This window comes from Sabethes cyaneus, chromosome 2 (genome assembly GCF_943734655.1).
Source record: "Sabethes cyaneus chromosome 2, idSabCyanKW18_F2, whole genome shotgun sequence".
Lineage (NCBI taxonomy): Eukaryota > Metazoa > Arthropoda > Insecta > Diptera > Culicidae > Sabethes > Sabethes cyaneus.
Genome location: NC_071354.1, coordinates 243771326 through 243797032, shown reverse-complemented (window position 1 = coordinate 243797032; position 25707 = coordinate 243771326). Strand labels below are relative to the sequence as shown.

At 39.3% G+C, this 25707-nt stretch overlaps 1 protein-coding gene across 9 annotated transcripts in view; it reads right to left on the bottom strand.

The window, feature by feature from the left end:
- The window catches only part of LOC128738794 (myocyte-specific enhancer factor 2), a 196503-nt gene that overhangs the window by 84970 nt on the left and 85826 nt on the right, over window positions 1-25707 (bottom strand). Inside the window, exon 1 of one of the 9 annotated variants that reach the window (XM_053834180.1) lies at window positions 23256-23320. The exons of the other annotated variants lie outside the window; for them this stretch is intronic. The gene's annotated coding sequence lies outside the window, so the exon portion shown is untranslated. Of the gene's footprint in view, window positions 1-23255; window positions 23321-25707 lie in introns of those variants that run through there. 9 annotated transcript variants of the gene reach the window in all.

The window sequence follows — 25707 nt, the reverse complement described above, 5'->3', positions numbered from 1 at the left end:
TGAAGGTTCCTACACATCGTTTTTTATGATCCTTTCGCTGTTACGGAATGCAGAGCAGGCAGGGGATGCACTGATGTACTGCATCATAGGGCACTGCATACATATGTAGCGGTCGGTCATACTTTACCACGATGCGACAATGCGCTGTGCAGCAACACCGCAAGGATTCATCAAGTTGATGGAATGCATACGTGTGTTTTGTACTGGTTGCATTGATTCTGTTGAACTGTTATATGCTTTCTCTCTATTCAGGGGGGTGGCGACCTGATTAGTTTGTTCTGCACTTTTTAATGAGCGATGGACAAATGCGCCGCAATATACTTCTGCCCGTACACAGGCCAGGCCACATGTCAGCACGAACAGATCTGCTTTTATTTGAATAACAAAAGTTACAAACGTATTATTCAAACAACACTCACCGACGACAGCTAAATACAACGTGTACACAAAGAAGCGTTTGACAATGGTTCGAATAAGCATTACGCAAACAATTTCTGTCAGCAACACAACGCACACAACCTCAGTTTCTCCTCCGACTGATGGAACGGAAAACGACAAAGTTCTAGGAATTATTTTCCAATCTGCTACCAAATACCTACTCCCGTCCAACCGTAATTAACAACATCAAATTCAATTACGAGAATTCGAAGTAATCTGTCCCGTGCTGGTCCCATTTCCATCATTCACACTGTGAGCCGGTCTACTCTGTAGGTACCGGGGCAAAGACACAGAACAACTGCCTACGGCCGATCAATTTGATTCCATTTTGGCATCCTGATATGTGTATCAATAGTTAGCGACAGATACTGCGAATGATACGCGGAAAATTGCATCCGACGCGGCAGTAACTATTGTAAATGACGCAGTAGCACGCACGAAAGGACAGGACTTGCGTGTACGATGCTGTGCGTCATGCCAAATCATCGAACGGATGATGATCGAACACACGCGGTCGGTCCTTTGGTCAACTTGGTTCCATTCGTTAGCCAGCTCGAATTTCAAAACAATTGCTGCCGAAGCGCACATAATCCGGAACGTGCCAAAAGTTGTGTACTTATTCTACTTGTGCTTTGAGCTAGCTAGCTTGCCATGTGGAAGGAAGGCAATATAACGAAAACCAATCGGATCTTCGGATGCATGTCGGTAGGTATAGCGCGCGCACTGGCTGTGCGGACGGACATGTGCAGAGATCTTCCGTCCCCGCCAAGAATCGGTTACGCACGGGCTAGGCGAAAAAAAACATGCATGCTGCCACTCTTTGCATCTGCTTTCCTTCCTGACCATGTGCGCGCGTCTGCCGTCGAATTAAAATTTATGTTCTTCGAGAACGGATTAGGGATCGGATTACTGCTCGACGACGACAACGATTGCGATGGGATGAATCGTGAACGCGGCGGGATAGTTCATACTTCAGGCGGATCGCAACTGTCTTTTCTCTTTGGTGTATATATTACGGTTAGTCAGCGATTTAAGTTCACGGAATTTGTTGCTCTTGTTGATAGTACCGTAGGATCAACGTAATGACATGCACCTGTAATGATAACTATGAGTCACTTTATGAGTATAGCAATGTCCTCACAGTTCTTTCAAGGATTTCTATGGAGGAAGATTTTTGGTACTTTTAATTACATGAAGTCTAGGTTGATTAACAGTAAAAAAACACATTAAGAAATCTGCGTATTTTGGGATAAATGTTTGTTGAAACAAAAATTATGTAGAACAATTAAAACAGAAAAACATATTTTAAGTCGGATTTTCTGAAACAAACTAACGATCCATTATAACCGACTTTAAAAGACTGAAAAAACTGGATTCAGAAAAAACAACAACGAGTTGTCAGCCAAATCAAAACAAATGTTTTTTTCCATGAATATGTGTTCCGAGGTTTTTAAGAAAATTTACCTATATTTTCATAACAAAAAGTGACTCACAGATTTATTGATTTTTAAAATAACCGAAGCTCATTAGTAGCTAAGTTTGCTCGGCTGAGATGGTACTGCCAAATGAATCAAAATTAAGTCAAAGTGATCGAACTATCTCTGAGTAGGATTAATGCTAGCAAATTTTGAAGTAAAATTTCTATTTGAGCCGTTCATAAATATTGAACTGTTATTTGTAGCAATGTGGGAGGGTTCTAAACGTCTGACGTCTAAACGTCTGACGTCTAAACGTCAGAACGTGGATAGACACAGGCGGAAGAAGATAGCGTGAACCCAAATTTTCCGGGGGGAAATGTGGTCCCTAAAAATCAGAAGTATGTGGAGTTGGGGCATAACTATGAAGATGGGAATGACAGTACTTTGACGGACAATTGTGAAGCGACGGAAAGGAGAAAGAAGCCTTTCGATAAACGCCTTAAATGTGCCCAAGCAAAGATCCATGGCGACGGAGAAAGCAATTTGGACAGTGCGAGCAACGTGTTAAGGAGGCCATGAAGCAGCCGATGAAAAATAAATCGGCTGGAAACGATGACTCCGGACCGAAGCTTATAATTAAGATGACTCAGGAGAACTGGCTACACCAGCTTAACGGGTGGCAACTAAAATTTTGGATTTTTTTCGCGGCCCTCATGCTCAACAACAAACGAGCTCAGAGAGAAATGAGAGTATGTATGTGTTAGCTCTCTCTCTCCTCTTTTTGTTAATTTTTTTTGTTTTGTTTATGCTTGCCCAGTTTTACTAAAAATGGCGTTGAAACAAGAAGCATTTCGGGAGCGCGTTGTACAATTCTACGAACTGCAACTGAAATCTCGGCAAAAAGTATACGGTACAACATTTAAAAAGCAAATATGCTGCGGCTTCGACTGTTTACCATATCCTAAGATGCCAAACAACTATTCGCAAGCAAGGTAGTGGAATACCAGCCAAAATTATGGATGCAGAAGGACAACGTTCTCTTTCTCGTTTCTTCAACAACAAGCCCTCTGGTTTGGCTATCAATTAAGATGCACCAGACGAATGTTTGGAGAAAATTTTGATCCCGTTTCTACAAAAAAACATCATACAGATGGATAAAACGTGTGTTGGCCGGATAGAGCATCATCGCCTTACGCCAAAAAAACACAATCGTTCTTGAATACCCATTCGATCCCATTTTTACCCAAGAACCACGACCCGAAAAATCTGTCACAGTGCGCCCAATCAAAAATTTCTTCGGGATTTTGAGTTCCTCGGTGTACAAAAATAACTGGAGAACCACGAATTGCAAACAGTGGATTGGTAGAATCAAGAGATGCATTCGTAAAGTTGACATGAAAGCCGTACAACGCTCCTGTTTCGACGTCAAATGAAAGCTTCGCCGAACAGCCGATTACGGACCGTTTTCAAATGTACACTTTTTTCAACAATGGATAATGTATCTTTAATTTCGGTAAATTAGATCTTCTTCTTCTATCTTTGTTTTTTTTTGACAGCTTGAGAAAAAAATTCCAAAATGTTTGTTGCTACCCGTTATTGTAAAACAGCTGCCGGAGGAGTGGAGAGATGGAGCTACCCAAACTACAAGAAAAACAACAAGCTGGACTATCAGAACCTCAAAACTGCTTACAAAGTGCTCTCCCAAGTTCGTTGAAACACGATTAGTGACGGATAAAATATTTACGTTGCTACAGATCCACTAAAAAAATCAATGAATACAAAATTTCCACGCACGATTATTTCAGTGATTTCAAAGCTGCACATGATACCGTTGACCGTAAAGAGATGTGAAAAATCGTGGCCGACAACGGCTTTTCCGGGAAAGCTGACCAAACCAATTAAGGCTACGCTGAATGGAACACAGTGCGCATTGTGTGCGAATTTGGGTGGATTGTGGAGTTCATTCGAAACCCCGCAAGGGGTTTTATCAACGTGATGGTCTCTCTCATGCTTGCTGTTCAAAATAGCGCTACAAAGTATTATGAAACGAGCGGATAGCATTAAGTAGGCACAATCTTCAGCAAATTTATTGAGTTCAGATGCTTTGGTGATGACATGGATATTTTCGATAGAACAACGTCTTCAACGGTGGCTGGACAAACTAAAGCGCGAAGTTGAGAAGATTGTGTTTTAAGAAAAATACGTCAAAACTCCAAACCAAAGTACGTGCTAACCGGCGGAATCGAGACCGACCGACGCCGCTTCCTCATTAGTGTAATGGTCATGACTCATGAATTCGAGCTGGTTGACGAATATGTCTACCTTGGAGATTCGGAAGCGTATTACTAGGTGGACCGAGATCTGGCGGCGAGTACACGGTGTCCAAAGAATGAGGCACGGCAGCTTACTACCGAGTTAAGGGGACATGAACGACTAAAAATTTTGAAAAAATCATTATTTTTTATTTCACATTTTGATTCTGCAGTCTTTTTCGCTTATTTTGATATTAAATTTGTAATGATCCGACCACGGGAAGTGGCCGAAAAACGATCATACACATAAGCATTCCAGTGCGGCGAGGAACAACTTCGGCGGAATAAAATGCATCTCCTGGAAAACCACGATTTTCAAACTTTATGTACCTTTTTCTCAAAAACTACACAACGTATTGGCACAATTTTTTTTATTTTGTTGGTAGTAGCTTGGCAAAGACTTTTATAACTTTTGAGGTTTATAAACGAAACACAGCCAGAGAAAAAAGAAGACAAAATTTCATTTTTTCAGGTATATATTTTTCTTCTTTTTCGTTTTTCTCAAGCTGTGTTTTATGTACGACACTCAAAAGTTATAAAAGCTCCTACCAACAAAACAAAAAAAAGTTTGTTCCAATACGTTGTAGACACATTCCAGCGTTACGAGACACCATGAGCAACCGTTTTTTCGAAGCAAATTTGTTCATATTTTACCAACAGTCTAACGAATATCTTTCAAAATAGGTGTTTTGAGATGCTATTTAGTAGTACTTTCTCAATACGAGGGCGAAATATTTATTATAATAAGCATCATTGAATAGTGGCGGAATATTTTTCGTTACGGGACACCATCGCAGAAAATGCGTATTCTGAACATGATTCAAACATTTGCAAAACTCTGCTCTGTTTCAAGTTTTTCAAAGTCGACATGTTCCGAAAATTTTTAGCTGAAGGCAGCCTGAAACTCAAAATGTAAAAGTATATTCAGGTTTTGTGTTTAGTTTTTAAGATATAATAAAAATCATTTCGTTACGGGACACCATACGCTGTTGGGCAAACGGTATTCTGCAAATGGTGTCCTGTAACGGAAAAAATAAACTGCATTATATGGTTTATTTTCTCTAGATTTCTGTTCAGGACGTCATATTTTCTATATCTGGTCTAAATTCACTATATTTTGTAACAATAGTGAGCTGATTTGGTGTGTGATAGTCTGGTAATAAGACATACGTAACGTATATGTAAGGTAAAGTTTACTTCCAGGTAAAGAGAAATACCCGTGTGAGAACTATACTGAAGTATTATAATGAAATGCTTTTCTAATCTTAGGGTTTGGACACATTAGTAATTAAAATGTAGGGGCTGTGCATTAATTATGTAACGAGTTTTCTCCATTGTTGACTAATCGCCCCTCCCCCTATGTAAGATTTTGCATGATTTTGGCCAAAATAACAAAATTCAAAAATTTTATTTGAAAAAATTTAAAACGGTAAATAAGGTTCGTCTTGATGCGAAAGGTATGCTTTATTTGCGCTGCGCGCCAAAATGGTATTAAATAGCAAATATTTGAGAATTAGGTATTTTGTTTTACTTCAGACGTATCAGTTAACATATCATAACGCATAAATTTAAAAGTTTTTAAGCAATTCTACTATTTCATGCAACATTAACAACTCATGTTGCGAACTATAACTATAACATAAGTTGCTATAAAAGACTAATTTTGCCTATTCTTTAAAATAACATAAAACAGTTATATAAAATAAAAAAAAATAAAACAGTTGAAAAGGGTCATAAAAACTTTCAAAAAAGAAACGAAAAGTAGCTGAAAATGATGCCGTTCGAAGTACGACACTCACTATGCATCTTGCAAGCTAAAAAATGTTCTCTGGGCCAGGCTTTCTTGCTAGTGTGCTCAGCGAAGCCACTATAATTGCTCAAAAAAGCTGACTAAACAACTTTCAGAAACGGAATTCCAAGTTTTTAGACTATTCAAGTATTTTAATGATAAAGTATTCAAGTCAGTCTAAATCGGCGTTAGGTATAAATGTCTTTAAGACTTAACCCTTCTTCTTTATCGAGAGACTTTCTTTCTTTTTTATTAACTTTTTTTTTTGTTTTTGGGTACAGTGGGTTGTTAGCCTCAGGTCCCTATCTCACTGACGTGGCTGCCATCTTAAGGTGGGAGGAAGCCACTCTGTCCCCTTCACTGTTAGCCTACAGCAACCGAGATTGCGTACCCCAGCCGGCAACACGTGGACGTAGGAGTAGAAGTTAGTAAACAGAGGTTATGGAATGCACATGTTCACCTTTTGTCGAGAGACTCTGCAGCTAGTTATTAGAGTACAAAACAATTAGATTGATTTGTCTATTTTGGATAGGCTTTACGCGTACTTTATTTTGGTCACTTCTATTTGATTTTGCTGTAAATGTCCAAAATAACGTACGCGCAACGTCTGCCCAAAATAGATAAATCACTCTACGGGGCTTGTACAACGATCCTACTGACTTTGGCAGCACCATCCAGTCGAGATTCGAACATACGACGACTGGTATCATACCTCGTTAGATATTACTCATCAGGCATCACACCTTTTTTTGCGGTGTCCACTTTTCATTTAATGTGTCCGTTTTTCTGTACAATGTCTAAAAAATATGATTACTAGGTAATGTTTTTGATGTTAAAGCATAAGTTTTGAACAAAATTTAGTAGTAGTATGGCTATATCAAACAGAGATACTTGTGTAGATATTGAATTTTAATCTTGAGGTGCCCGTCTTTACCGCACATTCCTTAATATTACAATATATTATTATATTGTAATCATATTTATACATACTTATAGTAAATACATATTTACTTGCATTCGGTCATCAAAATAATAGATTTGTTATCGTCGATAAAGATTAGTTGAAACATGATGTGATAAGTGCTTTTTCATTCAATTACTTTTTGCGTTAAACAAAACGTTACGGGACACCATTTTGAAGCACCTATTTTATTTTACATAGAAATGCTTATCAAAAGTCAAGCACAGCGCGATTTTGATTGTTTATATATGATTAAAGAAAATCCATAGTTTCAATGAATTCGGATTTAAATTCTCTGGTATATGGAAATAAATGCAAAATTTTCGTTACGGGACACCATTTTAAAAGTACCTGTTTTTAAAGGCCGCTTATCTGGAAAATGCTTTCATTTTTCAAAAAACTTTGTATGAACAAAATGTTACCCTAGTAATGAAACATGTTTTGACGATATACAGTTTTAAATTATTTTGGCTTAAAACTATTGACAGAGAATTAATTGCAGCCTTGCCTAAATGACGAAAAAATCTATATTGTTAACCTCCCACTTGTAAGGTGCATTTTAGCATGAATTGTCAATAAACAATATAACAATTCAGGATTTTTGTAAGCTTTATAGTATGTTGAACATACTACATACAAATATTTTTAATATTACTACTTTCAAAATTTGCTCTCATGGAATAGATGCGCTTGGAATGTGTCTGTATAGTTTCCGAGAAAAAGGTACATAAAGTTTGAAAATCGTGGTTTTCCAGGAGCGGCGTTTTATTCCGCTGAAGTTGTTCCACGCCGCACTAGAATGCTAATGTGTATGATCGTTTTCAGGCCACTTCCCGTGGTCGGGTCATTACAAAATTAGTATCAAAATAAGCGGAAAAGACTGCAGAATCAAAATCTGAAATAAAAAAATAATGATTTTTTCAAAATTTTAAGTCGTTCATGTCCCGTTAACAGGAAAGGAAAAGGCTTAGTAACAAAACGATTCAGCAATTATGACATTATTCACTCTTTCTCTTTATCTCAATTCGTCTAATCTTTCTCTTTCTCTAGTTATTTATCTTTCAATCTTTTTTTCTGTCTACATTTCTCTAATGCTAATTTTCTCATTCTTCCGCTCATTCCTCTTTTCTCTTACTCCCTCTCTCCTTTTCTTCTATTCTCTTTTCTTTCTCTTCTAATCCTCTATTTTCTTTCTCTATCTCTGTTTTCTTTCTCTATCTCTATTTTCTTTCTCTATCTCTATTTTCTTTTTCCTTCTCTATTTTCTTTCTCTTTCTCTAATTTCTCTCTCTCTCCTCTCTCTTCTGTATTTGTCTTTCATTTTCTGTCTCTATTTTGCTTCCTATTTTTCTCTCCATTTTTCTTTTTTTACTATCTCCCTCTAGCTTAATTTTTCTCTCTGTCTTTATTATTCTCTACCTTTCTATATTTTTCCCATTTTTTATTTTTCTCTCTCTAACTCTATGTTTCTTTCTTCATACTCTCCATTTTTACTCATTATTTTTCTCTCTCTTTCTAACTGTTTCTATCTGCCTAACAGCGTGCCTCGAGTGGCTAGTAGTATTTTAGTAAAAAAAACTAAAAATTACCAAAATTTCTGGTAGTTTGGACATAATTTTAAACAGCTCTTCGGTATCCTTATACATGCCGGCAACCTCAGCCTCAGCCAGCTCAGCCAACAGAAGATATAGCACCTAACTTGGAATTTGGACTCGAAAAAGAAAGTTTGCAATATAAATTGGAATTGGATATTGAACTTAGAAGAAAGGCTTAGAACCGAATTCGAAATAAAACATGAAATTGGACTCAAAATTAAACTTAAAGCTGAGCTTTTTTTTATTATTAGACTTGGAATTGGACTCGAAATCGGACAATGAATTGGACTTAAGATGATACTTAAATTGGACATAAATTGAACCTGAAAGCAAAGCCGTAGGGCTACATTCCGTATTGGAAACTTGACCTTCTGTTGCAATTCAGCAGACTTCACAGCCAGCTGAAAGAGTACCGTACAACTGCGGGGTTAGTGCTATGATACTATTGACTCTAGCGACTGGCTTGTTAGACCTTGCGCTGTACCTCTTGGCCAACTGGGAGGAAGGGGCAATTGGACTTAAATTAGGACCTATTTGGACTTGCTTCACTCCAAAGATTGAACAAGAAATTTTAATTGAAATTGAAATGGGACATGAAATTGGACTTGAAAGTAGACTAGAAATTGTACTTGAAGATGGGTTAGACTGGAAATGGACTTAAAAGTGAACTAGAACGAGAATTTTACATCAAATTTAACTTAGAATAGGTCTTAAAATGGGATTTAACCTTCAACTTGGTATTGGGCGGAAAATGGGACATGAAATTGAGGTTAAAAATGTACTTAAATTTGTGAATTTGAAGTTGAAAATTTAGTTAAAAAGGGGGATGAAAAGCAAAGCAACGTCTTTCTTAAGACTTGACACTTCTTTATCGACAGACGTCGCAGCCGGCTATTAGAGTACCGGACAGTTATGGGGCTAGTGCAATAATCCTACTGACTCTATCTAGCAGCATCGCCTAGCCGAGATTCGAACATACGACGACTGACTTGTTAGACCAGCATCGTACCTCGCAACAAACTAAGGGGGATGAAATTGAACCTGAATAAACCTGAATAAAATTGGATTTTAAATAAAACTTAGTATTAATTGAAATTGAATTTGAAATCAGATATGAAATTGGACTTGACATTTTACTTGAAATCATAGTTGAAAATGGACTTGGAATTGAAATTAAATTAGCGGCAAAAGACCCCTCCCCCCACTCTCATACAAATCTATGCCCATAAAAATGGATTTCTGTGTATCTTATGTTCCTTGTAGAATTGAACTACTGAACCGATCGGCGTGAAAATTTGCATATAGGGGTTTTTGGGGCCGGGGAAGGTTTTTATGATGGTTAGAGACCCCTCCCCCACTAAGAAAACACAAATTTCTGCATAACTCGAGAACTAATTAAGCAAATGGAACAAAATTTTACATGTGGGTGTGAATTAAGACCCCTTAACTTAAGGAGGGGGGCTCCCATACAAATGAAATACAAATTTCCTCATAACTCGAGAACTAATCAAGCAAATGGAACAAAATTTGATATGTGGGTGTTTTTGGAGACAAGAATGTTTTCTATGGTGAATTGAAACCTCTCCCCGCTTTAGGAGGGGGGCTCCTATACAAATGAAATAAAAATTTCCTCATAACTCGAGAGCTAATCAAGCAAATGGAACCAAATTTGGCATGTGGGGGGTTTTGGAGGCAGGATTTTTTTTAATGATGGTTTGAAACCCCTCACCCCTGTGGTAGGGAGATAAGGACTCTCATACAAATAAAACAGAAATTTTTGCGTAACTCAAAAACTAATCGAACTCGAGAAATTTTAGACTCTTTCATAAAGCATTAATTCAGTGGTGCCCAAGCATAGGCATGGTGTGGGCCAAATCAGATCGCCCATGAACGCCGCGGGCCGCAATGATCTCTGGCCATTCCTGTGCATAACAAAATGTAAAATAGGCGACAACAAAAACCATTTTCTAGGAATCACCATGAGATTTAAACCGGAAAGCATTCAGATTCACAACATGCGCGAGGCATAACGATTAAACTGAGTGACTCCTATGTCATCAAAAAAATTTCTCCTAAGTCCATCATCTTTCAAATCAGTCCGCGGGCCGCACGAATCATCTCAAAGGGCCACATGCGGCCCGCGGGTCGCAGTTTTGCCATCACTGCATTAATTAATAACAAGACCACCAGAAACTATCAATAGTAACATTAGATAATTCAGCGCGAGACGGCCACAGGCTGCGAGTGTTGCCGGCGACCTGCCATCGAAAGCGCCGGCCACTGCGGGGGGCAGCCCCCTGTAGAGATCACCTCAATCTAGGTTTATTTATTTTCCTAGATCTACTGACCTCTATTACTTTCCTTCAGTTGGGTTACCCCTGCGAAATGGTACTTTCTTCGAAAAGATTTTCCGTGAAATGGTACATCCCGCGTAAGGTTTTTCGCGAAATGGTATTCTGCGAAACTCTACATTCCGCGTTATGGTCAACCGAGAATTGGTGTTCGCAAAATGGTATTCGGCGAAATGGTTTGTGATTATGGCGAATATTTAAATGCTATCCGCTTTATTTTATCAGGCTGAGCGATGGGGGAGTTGTTTTCTACTTTACTGTGAGAAAAATTTGCGTATTAAAACACCCATGAGTTCATGGGTCAGAAACTTGCAAAACTTTAAATTGTGACAAAGGTCATCCGAGATTCACGATTTATGTACAACACAGTTTAATTTGTGGCAATACGAAGTTTGTCGGGTCAGCTTGTAGGATATAAAAGGATGCTTGAAATTGGACAAACATGGAACATGAAATGGTACTTGGAATAGCACATCAAATAATTGAAATAATACTAATAAAATTGAATTCCCAGGTCACATCAAGAGGAAACGTTTTATTTTACATTAAACTAAATAGAAAAGATAAGATATGTGCCCTGGTATACCCCAGCATGGGCAATGATCACATTGAGACGGAGATATTGAAAATTTAATTATTAGTACAGCAACCAATCTAGCGTTCCACAAGGAAGCAATCTAGACCCGCTATTATTGTTCTTATTTTTTGTTTTTTTTAAACGACATATCCGTGGTTCTTCTACCATGTAAGATCTAAACTCAACATCACTTGAAAAATTTTGAATAATGGTTTATCAAATTTATCACGACCAAAAAAGATATGCGTTATTAACTTACTAAAGACTTAATAGACTTAAACAAACTTTTGGAAATTGTTATTTTCTTAAAATTCATGCTTTTCCATGCATTGCAGTTTTATGAACGTAATTAAGATTCTGTTTTGTACTTACAATCGCGATTCATCTAAAAGTAACAAAGGTTCTTACCTGCAAATAAAATAAAATAAATATAACATTAGTTTTAATTTCACTTCACAAATGCGAGTATTTTCTAACGTTTGCGAAACAGCTTAGTTGAAGATAGTCTGATACAAATGTAAAATTACTTTATCTGTTTTTAAAATATACTTTACTCAGTGGGTGTCGGAGATTGACACAATATGTAACGGACAAATACGAAAAATAAATACAATAAGAATTTATATTTTTCAATCAAATTTGAAAATCTTAGCATAACAAGCTTCATATCAAATCTCTCTAAAAGTCAATTTCTAAAGAAAAACCTAATCGATTTCTTGCAACGTAGTCTTAACGTTTCCTGCGAGTATGATCTCGCTTAAAAGTATCCCAAATTTTGGTACAGAAAAAAAAACCGAACACCGAGCTCACATCACCGCACGGTATCATTCATAAAATCGTTAGAAACCCCCACACAAGAATGACCAAAATTTATTATCCCGCAGAATCAAGGCTTCTCGGCGCAGCAAACTGCCATGCCCGTGCAAACCCACAGCAGTTATGCCATCTAGGTCGCACTTCTAGGCGGTCGGCGGGTATCGCGAACGCCCCTCGAAAACAACATTCGCCTCCTCTGAAACCGTGGTGAAATTCGTCTCGTTTGACTGACATTCCACGGCACAACAGCCCGGGATTTCGATCGTCTTCGCACGTCTGCCATGCCGACCGAGAAGATTACGATCACAAACAAAATAGAGAAAAAAAAAGACAGATGCAAATTTCCTTCACGCTCGCTACTGCAGGCGATCCTAACCATCCCGATTCGACGGGTGTGCATGGACGCTTGCTTTTTATTTGAGTGTGTGTGCGTGTGCGGTTGTGATCTCGTCGTTGCTCAATTGACAACTCGGCAGTAAAATCGGCTGAAACATCCCTCCCCATCAATCACCCACCATCATCGTCACACGGTTACTTTGTCGGTCGGTCGATCGGTCGGGCGCACGGCGAACACTAGAAGATCGCTGTCGACGTCTACAACACGACGGCGTGGCGGCGGCGCTGTCAGACCCCAGTGTCACGCAGTTAAAGCGCCCTGCCAGCAGTGGAGTGGAAAATCATTAACTCTAAAAGTCAATTCGCGTTCCCCGCACGCCCCAGGCCCCGGTTCGACAACCGAAAAAAAAGTTCATTAACACGCCATCTTCCTGCAGGAAGAACCCGACACCACGTGTGCCACTCGAGAAGCTGCGCACGTTGCTTCCTGGCCGTCTCTTCTGGCCGTCCGTCCGCCACCGATCGTGCGTGCGCGTTATCGGCCTTCTCGAGAAAACCATATGCACCAAGAAAGGTACGGTACTCGATACGAACGAAGCAGTTAGCATCTGCATCATGCCAGCAAGCATTAGGGTGTGACGAGTGTGCGAGCAACCAACCAACCAACGGCCCATCATAAGTCATCGTTCATCCCGAAAGACGACAGACACGTGCGGCCATTCTGGCTTCCGGTGCGTTTGTTTGTGTGTGCTCGCATCGTCTGACTGGATTATGGATTGCAGCATCCAAGTAGCAGCAGCAGCAGCAGCAACTGGCGCAGTGCACTTTTCCCTTGGCACTTATGACGACTGACTTACTGCTCGGATCGGAAAATCGGATGGATTTAAAGCCAGAGGAAGAGAGTTGTCATAATTGAGAGCTCGGGGATCATCCGCGATCGCGATGCTGGCACAAGTAGTCGACTTCGAAGAAGGGGACTTTCCACTTTTCGTTTTATTTTGTACTCATATAAAATGAGTATGTCGATATTGATTTTAAAGTATTTAATTGGTTTTCATACGAAATGAAATTCTGAACATTAAGATTAATCGAAACGAACCACAGAAGGACTTCAGAGTAACGAGCATTAACCTAACGATTCAATTCACACACGCGACTTTTTTTTCAAGGACATCACCAACCGGCAGGTACATAGAATTGCGTGTCTGTTTCATATTGTTTCTGTCAGAAGACAAATAACCTAATTTTCGCATTTATTCGTACGCTTTTGCATTGCGCGAAAAAACTCATTTCTCGCTAGCAAGCCAGCCAACCAACGAACCAACCAGCCAGTCGGGCAGCCAGTGACTATTGCCAACCTTGTAGATTTTTTCCCCACTTTTCCACACCCCAACAACAACAACATTCGACTCGGCTGACCGTGAAACAACACAAAAGAAATATTCTCGAAATGACGCCCGACCGCCCGAACCGCCCCGGTTCGGTTGCCTGCCCGATTGGCTGGCTGACATTTACGGAACTGAGAAATGAACCACTACCCGGTCGTAAATTGCCTCCTGGAATATGGCGGCAGGATTTCCTCCTTATTCGTAGCGATCAAGAGAGGTACAACGAGCTACACGCGCACTGCATTAATTGTTTATGAGGTAAATAGAATAATCCTCTACGAGGGGCCAACCCACGACGTCACGTCATTTATCGATCAATCGAACGCAACAGCCGTTTGTAGGGAAAACAACAACTGTAGAACGGGAGCGAGACTGGCAAACTAATTGATTCCTGCGAGTACTCGAGAGGCCACGCGGGCGGTGATTGTCCGAAGTTTTGACCGGCCGCGGTAACGGAACGGGTGCGTTCACTTGCTCATGCCGAGGTTTGCATACACCACCCTATAAGTATGTAACGAACGACGATCATTATATTACATGCCTCCCTCTATGTACACACATATGTACCAGCCCAAGAAGGGGATGAAACGGAAGAGTGAGACCACGTTTTCCATAACTTTCTTGCCACTCGATGATGGGGACGCTTCGTGTTTCACTTTTCGCTGCTAGCAGAGCAACGCGATACAGCGGGCACCGACAACAAGAAGACGTCATCAGTTTTCCGTTCATTTGTCTTTAACTGCCAGCAGGAGCCCCACTGCACTGCTCCTAGGAACGATCTCGCGGATGTATGCTTTGCTAGGACAAGCGGAAATTAGTACCACTACAATAAATTAAATCAAACTGATGGTTGTGATTGACAGCCTAAACTGGGAAACTCAGAAATATTGCTGCTAATGATTAGAATGATTAGAAGAAAAACTTGGGCCCCAGAAGATTACGAAAAAATTCAAAATTATCGTTCAAACTGGGCCCTAATTTTATAAAATTTTGTACACGAATATAGTTCAAAAATTTATGAACGAAAAAAGTAGTCACACGGAAAGAAATTCAATTTCTAAAACGAATAATAATCATGACATCGCGAACCTCCCCAGAAAAGGCGGAAGATGGCATGCGTTATATTTTCGTGTATTTCCGGACAACACATGATACAGTCGAGCGCGAACAGCTATGGCAGATAGCCTCGAGCGAGTGATGTGGTACGTCTATCGGGGGCGTCCTTGAATCCTTTTGAATTTTGTTATTAAAGGTATAATCCGGCATGCAGGCATTGAAAGGAGAAGAATGATCTTCAGCAAAAGTAGCCAACTTTCGCAAACGACCTTGACATCATTACTAAAAACCTTGGGACGACGGAGGCAATCTACGCCAGACTAAAAACGGATTATATGAAAAATTAAAATGGTAACACCCTGACCAAACCAAACAGATTATTGCTGCTATTATGAAGAATATTAGAGCTAAACATCGGAAACATATTTTATGCTAGGCCATATTGCCATATTCTAGTATGTTTTTAGTCCACAAACGAAAATTCATCAAAGCGAAGTGTGAGTTGCACAAAGAATCCCAAGTAACAATTCTAAAGCCAGTTGGTTTTACTTGAGTTTTATAAAGGTTTTATTGTGGTATTAATCATTACCTCTGGGTTTATTGTGGAATTGCGCAATACCAAAAGGATACGAGTCCAAACACACTTATATCTAGCTAGAAAACCATAATAAATCTGTTAATAAAGATCAAAGTTAATCAAAATTGATCTAATCGCGGTTACTTGTCAAACCGGAATAAATCTGTTAGCTTTATAGAGCTATAAAATCGGTAACCCCCCGACCAAACAGTTTTTTGCTGCTATTATGAAGAATACCAAAGTTCAAAACCAAAATCATTTTTTTATGCGAAGCCATATTGCCATATTCTACTATTTTGCTTAGCTCGCAAACAAAAATTCATGGAAGCAAAGTGTTTTGCAGAAAGAAAATTATTATCAATCGGTTTTCCTGTCAGAGGAAGCAACTAAAATAATTTTGCTAGAAATTGAAATTGACTAACTGAATATTTTCAATTTGTTAAAACTACCAGTTTTCGAAAATTGCAAAATTTCAGTGGCGCGCTGATTTTATCGACCTATCATATCAAAACGTACGATGAAATTAAATGCGCACATGCTGCAAACCAACGTATTTGCTTAAAATTTAATAAATATTCTATGGGATATTTTATTCTGATCGCTATACACCAAATAGTTCAGAACGATCTGTCAGTAAAATTTAAAATTTTGTGCTCTATATTTTCAAGTTGACAAACCTAGCGAACTCATTTAGCTTTTACCAGAAAAGCGAAAAGCTTTTTAAAATTATGGCGATGGCTGTCAAGCAGCAAAAGCTTAATCGGTTTTATTGCTGCTTTCAGCAGAGCGTGATACGACTACTTGAGCTTATAACGTGATTCCTATAGCGGTTATGAAAACATTCTGAGGAGTGGGTCGCTTGGTCAGAAAGCAGTTTTATAGCGGTCATCAGAAAGTTCTGGTGGAGCTCATTGTTTTATTAGCGGATTTATGAAATTGGTCATGAAAACCACTATACGATAGTAACAAAACTTGGAATTGTTACTTGGGATGTTATTATCATTATCGGTTTTCATGTCATTAGGAGCGACTTTAACGATTTTGCTAGAAGTTAAGATTGACTAATTGAATATATTTATTTTGTTGAAACAACTAGTTTTCAAAAAATCCAAAATTTTGATGGCGCATTGATAGTATCCATCTATCATACAAATATGCACGATAAAATTTAATGCGCATATGCTGCACAACCACGGAAACTGCTCAATATTTATCATTTATTCTTTCGGACATTTTGTTATAGTCACTATAAAGCAAATCGAGCCGGATCTGTCAAGTAGCGAAAAGCATAATCGGTTTTATTGCTCTTTTCTGCAGTGTGATAAATCTATTTAAGCATATAACTTGATTCTTAGTGGCTATAAAAACCTTCTAAAGAGCGGACCCTTGATAGCGGTCATCAGGAAGTTCTGGCGAAGCTCGTAGTTTTATTAGCGGTTTAATGAAATGTGTAATGAAAACCACTAGAGGAACGTTTTGCTAGAACTTAAGATAGACTAATTGAAAATATTTATTTGGTTGGAACAATTAGTTTTCAAAAAATTCAAAATTTTGATGGCGCGTTGATATTATCCACTGATCATACAAATATTCACGATAAAATTTAATGCGCATATGCTGCACAAGTACGGAAACTGCTGAATATTTATCATTTATTCTTTCGGACATTTTGTGATAGTCACTCTAAAGCAAATCGAGCTGGATCTGTCAAGTAGCGAAAAGCATAATCGGTTTTATTGCTTCCTTTCTTCCAATTTAAGCTTATAACCTGATTCTTAGTGGCTATAAAACCCTTCTGAAGAGCGGACCCCTGATAGCGGTCATCAGGAAGTTCTGGCGAAACTCGTAGTTTTATGAAATTAGTCATGAAAACCACTAGAGGAACGTAATAACACTTAATAACACAGAATTGTTACTTGGGGACAGTGCACGCTTTCAAAATACGATCTGGAAAAAGGTTTTCCGCAAAATTATTCATGGTGGTTGAAAACTCGAAAGAAAATTTGAAAACCCTTTAATCTGCATCCCGACGGATCTTAATTTCGAACAAAACTGACTCGATCTAGTTCATTAATCATTTGATTTTACTGGCGGAATAAAGAATACCAGCCTCTTTCGTTCAGAATACTGATCCGTCGAGATGCAAAATAAGGGGTACAGTTTTCCGAGTTTACTATGAAGCAGCCATCTTCGAGTTGCTCACCCTCTTTCTCTCACACACACATGACACAGACATATACGCACGCACATCAAAGATGTCAAATCTACGGATTTAGGCATTTTCTACGAACATACGGATCAAGTGCACGTACCTACGGATTTTCATTCTTTAGGAATCGATGTGAAAGTTTCTAAAATTGTTCTTCTGGGAGAAAGAAACGAGCAGGATAGCAAAGAGGATTTGCTCTAATGAATCGTGAATTCAAAATGGAAGATTTACGCTAATACTACTATGCTGTCAATATGAACTAGCATTTTTCACTTTGGCGGCAGATAGAACTCTCTATTCACCATTTTGAGCATTGTTGACATGATGTTTCCACTATGACTTCTGCAGTGCAACAGAACTTCAAAATTCTTTATTACCGTCAACCTTGTTCGGTTGTTTTTTTTTCAACCAAGTCACCGGAATCCTTGTTGTATTTGCATTAATTAGCTTTATTTCCTTCAGAAAATACAACGAGGTGATGAAAAAATAACTAATATACAAAGAAAAGCAACGATGAGACGGCAAAAAGACGGCTTAATAATGATAAAACTGTGATGAAAAGATGACGGCAAAGCGAAAAAAAAAGTAAAGCCTAGGTGCTACATTCCGTTATCGAAACCTCCTGTTTTTTTATACGACAGACTTCGCAGCCAGCTGTTAGAGTACAGGACAATCACAGGGCCAGTTGCTACGATCCTATTGACTCTAACAGCCTCTCCCAATCGAGATTCGAACATAGGACGGCTGGATAATTAGGACATTAGGACATCATACCTCGAGACCAACTGGGAGCTAAAAGGTCTGAGGAAGGAAAGGTCTGAGGCAAGATGTAATAACTGACTGTCTTTTGATACTTCTTACACGTTGTCTAGCAGTGCTACCAAAAGTTATTATTATTTGGTGAGCAGTGTTGTCGCTGAGTGTTCTTTTTGTGTTTTTTCATGCGAAAAAATCAGTCCAATTCGGCCAATTAACGGCTACGAATTATCACGTCTCGTCTCAGTAAAAGGCGTCAAAAATACAACGAAAAAGAGCCAAAAAAAATGACAAAAACCAACAAAAAGACGTTTAAAAAGCGCCAAAAAGCCTAAAAGCCTAGAAATATAATAAGAAAAGAGATAAAAAATTGCAACAAAAACAACGAGGAAAAATGACGAAAAGCCAGTTGAAAAAAGTTTCGACAAATATAACGTTGAAAAAATAACAAAAAACAACGAAAAGACAACAAAAAATTGCAAAACGATGGCAAAAGGTGATTAGTAACGGAAAATCGCCACAACAATAACAAAAGAGATGACAAAAAGCAGCCAAAAAAGACGTCAAAACAATGACAAAAAAAACAACTACAAATAAAAACAAAAAGAGCATCATAAATCATCAATTAGAGCAGCAAACAATACCAAAATAACTACAAATCGCTGAAAAGAGACAAAAAGACGATGTAAAAACCGCGACCACAAAAGGCGACACAGTACCTGACATTATTTTCGGTTTTTTTTTTGCTCAATAGATGCTCATTTGACTACAGCGCCTCAACGAAACAGAATAGAAAAAAGTAGTGCAAAGGACAATTGTAAAGTTAATAATTACCTACAATATGGTTGAAGAAAGTACAGTTTTATCTTTTATATTTACGGCGCTATGTGGCTGCTATCCCGTCGGCAGTAAAAAGAGCGCTCATTTGCTACAGGGGGGGGGGGGGAAATGCAGCGACCCTACATCTTTATAGAACATATTTTTGAAATTTTGCCTGGATCCGGAAGAACGCAATTGAAATTAAACACGAGCTTATTAAACACCAGTTTATTTCACATGCCTTTGTGCTCGTCGAAATTTAAACACACCGTTGGAAAATCGCGCCACAGCTGGTACCAGAGACAGTCAGTCGCGTAGACATACAAGCGTTGCTTCTCGTCGCCGACGCCGACGGTTCAGAGAGGGCAAGGTACCTGGAGAAAATGCAAAACCCCGCTCCATCAGTCTCTAGTGACGAAAAATTTGCCCACGAGGCCCTTGAATGAATGGCGGTTTTACGGTTGACAAAACAGGTTGAAGTGATTCTCGCATGGGGAATTCGCTTAGGGACAACGAGTAGGTGGGGAGACCACCATTAACAAAACCACCTGTATGGAGGAAAATAAATTAACTTGGTTCTAGACCGTCAACTCATATGGTTGGCGGGACAATTGAATTCTGTCGTTTTATCTAGTTATAAGTTCCGAGAAGGAAACACCTCCCCTGTACCGGCCATATAACCTCTAAGACACATGAGATAATCGCCAATCTTTTTTTTTTTGTCAAGTGCTGGAGTTTTTTGAAAGGAAATATCCCTTTATGGAAACCGGTTCCAGATTTATAGAGCCCCCTCGGATCCGGATGGCACATTCCATGGCTCGTAACTGCTGCAAAGTAACTAATATAACCCTTACATTGTTAATTGTTAAAAAGAGCATGTTTTCAACATATTTAAAAAAATTCAATTAATGATCTGTGCTAACGTAAGAACTGCTATGAATCTTAAGCAAATAGGGTACTTTACTTTTGCCTTTTACAGTCAGTATAACGCAACTCGACCCTGTAGATGGGTAACAACTTGCCCGAAACTGGTCGGCAAATTACCTAAATTTGACAAAATTATCTAAACCAGTCAGGCCGGTTGGGGGACCCAAGGAACATCGAAATAATTCCGCGACTATGTGACATATGGCCGCGATCTGTAGGAATTATTCAAAAAGAAAAGATTTTTGGGAAAATTCCCAAATTTAGTGAAAATATATTGAACGACAAAAGAGTTACAGCGATTTCAGTGAAGTCCGTGCTCGACCGGAGTGCAAGAATAATCGTGGCTTGCTCCCGCGAGTTCCGAAGTCGAAAGGGCGCAGATAAATCCCAATCAACTTCGAGTGTAACATGCTTCTGACATGAACGTCGGTCATTCTGACATAATCGCGACAAGAAACGTGGAATCACGAGATTCAATTGGAACTGTAGGTTCTGTGAAACCTATAACTGTAACTCGGTCAGTTCACTTTCTTTATTTGACAAATTTAATGACAGAATTTCTCATGTTTCTTACTATTTTTGATGTTGCCTTTTGTTGTTGCAGTGTTTTGACGTAGGACTACATCTTATAGGAAGATAAAAGTGTAAAAACAAAATCGAAAAATCTGGGTTCGAACACTTTCCTATAACATTTCTTGATGGATTAACAAGACTTTCGGATCAATTTTATCAGATAGTTTTCTAGGAATTGACTCGAATGAAAGAAAAGATCGCATAACTTCTGTGCTTCTCGTACTTCCCAAACACAGACGCCTATGCCCATACTATTTTCTTTTGTATACACATTATCACTGCGACCGGTATTGGGATCTATTGTAATATCAACCAGGTGTTTTTCTGTACTCCACACTTCGTTTTTTTTATCAGTATCGCCATACAGTGCGCGAACTGCTTATTAACAGTGCTTAAGGATTGGTGTTGAAACACCTTTCTCCTTCTATGCTTTTTACTATTTTTCAACCACCCTCATACTCGCGACTAGACTAGTTAAAATTTGCCCGGTTAGAGGCTTCATGATCCTTAATAGTTTTCATCACCAATCTCGTTTCTAGAACCAGATAGTGGAACAGGTTGTAATTTGCCCATAGACAACAGGCTTCGTTACGCACCTCGAGTCAGTACCACATTTTGACTTGCCCTGGCAAGAGGCTTCATTGTTGGTAAACGCAAAATTTAGTATGAAGGAAGCGTGTGAAGGGCCCTGAAAATTAACCCATGCTAAAGTGACTTAACATCGAATGGCTTGATCTACTAAGATTCGAATCCATAATCACTCGCTTTTCAAGCCTTTTTAGACTCGGTAACCTTGTGGCTACGGCCCCCCTATCATACTAACATACGAACTAGCTACTGAGGAACAATTTTCGTACATGAAATGACAAACAAGAGAAAGCATTGTCGTTGCTGTCGAAGGTGTAGTGATATAAAAGAGAGCAAACAAGCATAATTCGTTATTCTGGCTACACCTGCGATTATTATTGGTGTACCTCAAGGGAATCACACGGATCCATTGATCTTCCAACTCTAGCAACTTCAAATACTTCTAAAACTCATGAGTAAGAAAAAGAAGAATGCACACATTGATGAATTATTCCAAAGCTAGAAATTGAAATTCCACGATTACTGGAACATCTTCCACTATTACAGGAACATTACCACTGTTATTGGAACAAAGCATGCTTCTGAAAACTGAACACATTAGGTGCATCTCTGTTGGGAATGAAAACCAACACTTTTTAATGTTTCATGAAGCATTTGATCTTCCAAACAGGATTCTTTCTGAGGCATAAAATTGAATTCATATGCAAAGTGCTGCACAAAATCAAACGAAATTGCCAAAAACGAATAGAACGGCTCAGACAAAACGTAAAATGTTCGCAACAAGAAATTTCTGCCCATCAACATCACAAACTATTGATCAAAGGCCCGTCCACCCTGTTTTGTCCCTCGCATTCTTATCCATCACCACGCGGTTCTTCCCCAACCAAGAAAAGGAAAAGCATGCTCGCTAAATGCACACTCATCACACACAAACACATAGACGATTGCACTATTGACTTTTCCTCGAGCGGCTCTACGAGAGCAGAAGACAGCAACGTGCAATTAAATGATTACGATTTTCAAGCAGCTGCAGACAAACGTCTTCCTCCCAACTAGCAGCAAACCGTTCGCTCCTGGGTTGTTTCATTTCCTCCTGTAATTTTCCTACCGCCCCGACGTCGTTACCGTCGTCGTCATGTTCGACGTTGTCATCGCGTTGCTCCGCGCAGACTCCGACCGCTTCGTGCAATGTCGCGAAGGATTTCAATTTCAGGGGAAGAAAACAACAATCACACCACTAGTGGGAAGAAGATCTATTATGTATCAACGCACCTAGACCCGCAAGAGAAAATGCCTCCGCTCCGTTCAATGATTCAGCACTCATGCTGTTATTACACCGTCGGACGATCGGCAGATGATGCTTAGCAGCGCTCGACCCCCACATGCATACCGCGCAGTGGCGTCTTCAGGGACGAAATGTACACAAAAAGCGGGATGAATGATTACATGTTGGAGCTCAACATAAAAGATCTGAAAACAGTGACGTAGACCGTCACGTGGTATTTAGATTTTTTTTATTGCCTAATAAATGATCCACACGCTGCTACCCTTCGTACGGATCAGTTTTAAGCCGCAAAGCGTGCGCCCAGTTTGAGATAAAATGAATTATGACCACCAGGGGATATTGTCATGAACCATTCCGCAGGGAAATAACACTACACAATACAGCACCTTACGTGCGGTGATCTAATCCGATTTGTTTCTGGAGCTGCATTCGGAAAATCGACCGAATTTCGGAAGCGCCATCTTATTCCTATGCTATGGCTTACCGCATCGATTCGTTTGCTCTTCCTGGCAATCCTAACCGTGGGGCCACTCTCTGTTACTTCGAGGTTCCCTGTCAGTCAGTCAGCGACTAGTGGAAAATCTTTTTCTCGATTCACATGCACCGCACTATACAACACAAGTTGAGGTCTAGTTTGTACTGATATTTCGTCCGATTTTCATTCGCTATTAATAGAACAGCAGCTCGGTTGGATTGGGGCGTTCAAGCTACGATCGTGGCTTTCTCACCGAGCGTCTCGTTGGATGCTTAAGGCGAAGAGTTCAATACACACCACCGATCGTTGGTCAAAAGCGGGCGACCGAAGTGAGGAAAAATGACAACAACAGTTTCCCGATCGTTTTTCCTTTCGTGCACTCGTCGGATCTACCGAAAACCGTCAGCTTTCCCAGCAGCAGCAGCAACAGCAGCAGCAGCACAAGCGATGGGGTTTCGAGAATTTTCACCAACACAAGCTGCCCCACGGAGCAGCTAAAGTGAGACTACACAAGTGATTTCGGGCGGTGGTGAAAAACAGGGAGTAGAGTGAGATAGCAGCGCGGAGCCGATCGCAGTAAGAGGAAATGGATCGTTTCCGAATGGACCAACGAGCAACACTGTGGAATCGGTGGTCGAGAAAATGGTCAAAACAATTGGAAAAATTGCGCCAATCGCACAATTATTAACACGATTCGAAGCGACCTACTTTGAATTACGTTTAAAACCCATAAAATTTAAAAAACAAACTCCACTTAGTCGTGCTTAAAAGTTCTCGCTTGAACACATAGTATGGAATAACTAGATAACTATACTTTTGTGTAGGATTTAGTTTTGTATTATTTTATTTTTCCCAAAGAATCACAAAGAAGTTCGCTCAATGTTCGAATTCTTCGGATATTTTAGTATAATTTTAATTTTTCGCTTTTCAATTTTCAAATTACTCTCGAATTTTGTTTTTAAATTTTCGGTTTTCGTTTTTGGAACTTTGATTTTACAATTTTCAATCTTTGATGAACGTCACGAAAGCGACGGAAGTCTCATCCGACCACGATCTGACGCAAGCTTATTTCGTTTAATTGAATCATACGGCGCCTCAAAGTCCACAAACAGACGAGGAGTCTGTCTGCAAGTTCTACTCCCGGAGAACGCAGTCTACAGAAAAGAGAGAGAGCCCCTTATTTGAAACTTAGCTTAAACGTCTTTCTAAGACTTGACCCTTTCTTATCGACCGACTTCGCACCCTACTGCTAGAGTACAGTACAGTTACTCAGCTAGTGCAACAGTCCTACTGACTCTATCTAGCGGCACTCGCCTAGCCGAGATTCGAACATACGACGACTGGCTTGTTAGACCAGTATCGTACCTCGAAGCTAACTGGGCGGTGCCCACGCATCATGTCTTTATTGATTTCAAAGCAGCATACGATACAGTCAATCGAGACCAATAATGCACGAACGCGGTTTCCAAAATAAACTGACGCGACTGAAGTGTTTCGTGCGCATCTCGGGGACACACTCGGGTCCCTTCGAGACGCGGCGAATAGCGAATCAAGCAGCATACGCCGCCGTACGAAGCTAACAATGTACAAAATTCTCATTAGACCAGTAGTTCATCATAGACTTCAAGCCGTGACGGTGCTTCTTTCGTACTATCGTACGTAACTACGTACCAATAAGTTTAATCTGACTAATTTTTCTAACCGGACGACGTAAACTGCATCAGTAAAAATCAATAACAGCGTAACCTTACTGATACATAGTGATATTATTGCTTACTGATAACTATCTACTGACTACTCCCTATTCCGGAAAAATCCGGATTTTTAGGTGCGATTAGACTTAAAATTGAAGCTTGAATTGGATTAGCAATTAGGCTTGGAACTAAACAAGAAATTACATTTGGATTTGAAATCGGATTTGACATAACGCATTAAAGTAATTTGAATTTGGACTAATTTGGATTTGAAATTTTATTTCAAATTAAACCAGAAATTAGAGTTGAAATTTGATTTGCAATTGGACCTCAATTTGGAATAATTTGATCAGACTTTAGAAAAAATTAAAATTTTGAAATCGGACTTGAAACTTTACTTGAAATTGGAATTCAATTAGACTTGGAATATAAATCTTGATTTAAGATCGGAATTGAACTTCTAATTGGAATTGAAACTGAACGTAAATTGGATCTAAATTAGACTTGAGATTAAACTTGGAATTTCATTTGAAATTAGATTTAAAATTTAACTTAACATCAGAGTTTCAATTTGACTTACAATTGAATTTAAAATTTCAAATAGAATTAGACTTGAAATATATCACACACACACTTGGACACACTTGGCACACTTGGAATTGAACTTAACAATGGAGCTAAATTCGACTTGAACAGACACGAATTTTTACTAGAAATCAGGATTGACTGTTTTAATCTTACTCTCTCACACATTTTACGTTTTTACT